The following is a 4,255-nucleotide window of genomic DNA, read 5'->3' as shown; positions in this document are numbered from 1 at the left end:
TTGGTTGGGCCTATTAACGGTGTCTGCCGCTGATTGTTGTTCTCCTCCACTGAACAAACCAATGCCGCCTGTTTACTCCTGTTACCAATTTTTAAAATCTTTTAGCCTACTTTTTTATTTTGGGCCTATATCTGTGTTTCCTCCTCATTCCTGCCCATTCCCCAGCCACTGCTAGATGAGTCTGCTGGTACATTGACACAGACCACTACATTCCCCTTGCACTCTACACAGCCTGAATCTGACCCTGCTGAAACTCAGGTTCCCCTTCCCGCATATATTACCTTACATGGGGACAAAGAGGAAGGTGCAGATGAAAGTGCAGGTTCCTTCAACAGGTGGGGGGGCATACTCATTGGCGACGTCACTGGCACAGGGTCCCTCATAGTACGCAAAAGTGTCTCTGCCGGTGGGAGGCGCCCCCTGCCGTCAATCACAACGTTGTACTTTGAGGGGCCCTGTGCCAGTGGCAATGCGAACCAGTGTGCCCACCCTGCTTGCTCATGATCACAGCACTTGCAAAGTTGAAATACTTACCTCTCCCTGCTCCACCGCCGTGACGTAGTCCGCGTTTCCTGGGCCCACGAAAAAGTTGAGACAGCCCTACTCCCCCCACAACTGTTGCCAAATGACCCCTAAATTTTCAATGGCTAACTATTATTATAAGGTAAATTAAGATTAACAAGCTTAAGTAACAAGAATTGATGTTTTTGGCATTAAAATGGGCTCTGTTGGTGTTTTCCTGTCCTCCACTCACTGCCGACTTTGATTCTCCATTGACTTGCATTGGGTTTCATGTTTCGGTCGGATCCCCGACTTTTCGCAATAATCGGCCGATTTCACCCGACCCGACTTTTGACAAAGTCGGGTTTCGCGAAACCCGACTCGATCCTGAAAAATTAAAAGTCGCTCAACCCTACTTCTCATATCTAATAGTCAATGAAAATCGGACAACAGTCGAATAGCATCAGAGTGCTGACCGATTTTTTTTTTTTTTTACAGACCCATAGACTTGCATTGCAGATTTTGAACCAACATTCAAAACAATATCAGACATGCAGGGCCGGACTGGCCATCGGGCAGTTCTGGCAAATGCCAGAAGGGCCGGTGGCAGTAGTGGGCCGCTCGAGTGTGCCGCTGTCGGCACACTCCCCACGCTGTCGCGGCACACTCCCGGCCCCGCATTCAACTACAGTTGAATGCAATGATGGAGGAGAGAGAGTCCGCTGACGCCCTCTCTCCCATCATTCCCCGCTCTGCCTGCCGCTGACACTGCGGGTGCGCGATGACGTCATATCATCGCGCACCTGCTGTGTGACCGGGCGGGCAGACTGCGACTGCTGAGACCAGAGCCAGAGCAGCGCGGGGCAGGAGGAAAGGTGAGTAGAGTGTTTGTTTGTTTTTTTTATCAATGAGTGATGACTGGATTGTGGAGCTATTGGGGGGGGGAGGGGGGGGCTGTGCTGCATTCCATTCTATGGGCCTCTGCTGCATTATATTCTATGGGGCTGGCTGCATTCCATTCTATGGGCCTCTGCTGCATTATATTCTATGGGGCTGGCTGCATTCCATTCTATGGGCCTCTGCTGCATTATATTCTATGGGGCTGGCTGCATTCCATTCTATGGGCCTCTGCTGCATTATATTCTATGGGGCTGGCTGCATTCCATTCTATGGGCCTCTGCTGCATTATATTCTATGGGGCTGGCTGCATTCCATTCTATGGGCCTCTGCTGCATTACATTCTATGGGGCTGGCTGCATTCCATTCTATGGGCCTCTGCTGCATTACATTCTATGGGGCTGGCTGCATTCCATTCTATGGGCCTCTGCTGCATTATATTCTATGGGGCTGGCTGCATTCCATTCTATGGGCCTCTGCTGCATTATATTCTATGGGGCTGGCTGCATTCCATTCTATGGGCCTCTGCTGCATTATATTCTATGGGGCTGGCTGCATTCCATTCTATGGGCCTCTGCTGCATTATATTCTATGGGGCTGGCTGCATTATATTCTATGGGGCTGGCTGCATTCCATTCTATGGGCCTCTGCTGCATTATATTCTATGGGGCTGGCTGCATTCCATTCTATGGGCCTCTGCTGCATTATATTCTATGGGGCTGGCTGCATTCCATTCTATGGGCCTGTGCTGCATTATATTCTATGGGCCTGTGCTGCATTGTATTCTATGGGCCTGTGCTGCATTCCATTCTATGGGCCTGTGCTGCATTCCATTCTATGGGCCTGTGCTGCATTATATTCTATGGGCCTGTGCTGCATTATATTCTATGGGCCTGTGCTGCATTATATTCTATGGGCCTGTGCTGCATTATATTCTATGGGGCTGTGCTGCATTATATTCTATGGGGCTGTGCTGCATTCCATTCTATGGGCCTGTGCTGCATTATATTCTATGGGCCTGTGCTGCATTATATTCTATGGGCCTGTGCTGCATTATATTCTATGGGGCTGTGCTGCATTATATTCTATGGGCCTGTGCTGCATTGTATTCTATGGGCCTGTGCTGCATTGTATTCTATGGGCCTGTGCTGCATTCCATTCTATGGGCCTGTGCTGCATTACATTCTATGGGGGCTGTGCTGCATTACATTCTATGGGGGCTGTGCAGCATTACATTCTATGGGGCTGTGCTGTATTATAGTCTATGGGGGCTGGCTGTATTACATTCTATGGGGGCTGGCTGCATTACATTCTATGGGGGCTGTGCTGCATTACATTCTATGGGGGCTGTGCTGCATTATATTCTATGGGGCTGGCTGCATTCCATTCTATGGGCCTGTGCTGCATTATATTCTATGGGCCTGTGCTGCATTGTATTCTATGGGCCTGTGCTGCATTCCATTCTATGGGCCTGTGCTGCATTCCATTCTATGGGCCTGTGCTGCATTATATTCTATGGGCCTGTGCTGCATTATATTCTATGGGCCTGTGCTGCATTATATTCTATGGGCCTGTGCTGCATTATATTCTATGGGGCTGTGCTGCATTCCATTCTATGGGCCTGTGCTGCATTATATTCTATGGGCCTGTGCTGCATTATATTCTATGGGCCTGTGCTGCATTATATTCTATGGGGCTGTACTGCATTATATTCTATGGGCCTGTGCTGCATTGTATTCTATGGGCCTGTGCTGCATTGTATTCTATGGGCCTGTGCTGCATTCCATTCTATGGGCCTGTGCTGCATTACATTCTATGGGGGCTGTGCTGCATTACATTCTATGGGGGCTGTGCAGCATTACATTCTATGGGGCTGTGCTGTATTATAGTCTATGGGGGCTGGCTGTATTACATTCTATGGGGGCTGGCTGCATTACATTCTATGGGGGCTGTGCTGCATTACATTCTATGGGGGCTGTGCTGCATTACATTCTATGGGGGCTGTGCTGCATTACATTCTATGGGGGCTGGCTGTATTACATTCTATGGGGGCTGGCTGTATTACATTCTATGGGGCTGTGCTGCATTACATTCTATGGGGGCTGTGCTGCATTACATTCTATGGGGGCTGTGCTGCATTACATTCTATGGGGGCTGTGCTGCATTACATTCTATGGGGGCTGTGCTGCATTACATTCTATGGGGGCTGTGCTGCATTACATTCTATGGGGGCTGGCTGTATTACATTCTATGGGGGCTGGCTGTATTACATTCTATGGGGGCTGGCTGTATTACATTCTATGGGGCTGTGCTGCATTACATTCTATGGGGGCTGTGCTGCATTATAGTCTATGGGGGCTGGCTGTATTACATTCTATGGGGGCTGGCTGTATTACATTCTATGGGGGCTGTGCTGCATTATATTCTATGGGGGCTGTGCTGCATTACATTCTATGGGGGCTGTGCTGCATTACATTCTATGGGGGCTGGCTGTATTACATTCTATGGGGGCTGGCTGTATTACATTCTATGGGGGCTGTGCTGCATTACATTCTATGGGGGCTGTGCAGCATTACATTCTATGGGGCTGTGCTGTATTATAGTCTATGGGGGCTGGCTGCATTACATTCTATGGGGGCTGAGCTGTAATGCTGGATACAGCTGTAATTATATGTTATATAGTCGTGTTACACTCCCCTCACTTCTTGTAGCCTACAAGTGTACAAAGATATTATACAGTCACCATGTGACAAGTGGGCCTGTGTAACTTCAAATGCCAGGGCTGAATTTTAGTCCCAGTCCGGCCCTGCAGACATGTGTCCACGATTCCAAGCAAAACTGCTTGTTCCATGAAAAA

The sequence above is a fragment of the Ranitomeya variabilis genome, chromosome 4 (genome assembly GCF_051348905.1).
Source record: "Ranitomeya variabilis isolate aRanVar5 chromosome 4, aRanVar5.hap1, whole genome shotgun sequence".
NCBI lineage: Eukaryota > Metazoa > Chordata > Amphibia > Anura > Dendrobatidae > Ranitomeya > Ranitomeya variabilis.
This window is presented reverse-complemented; position numbering follows the sequence as displayed.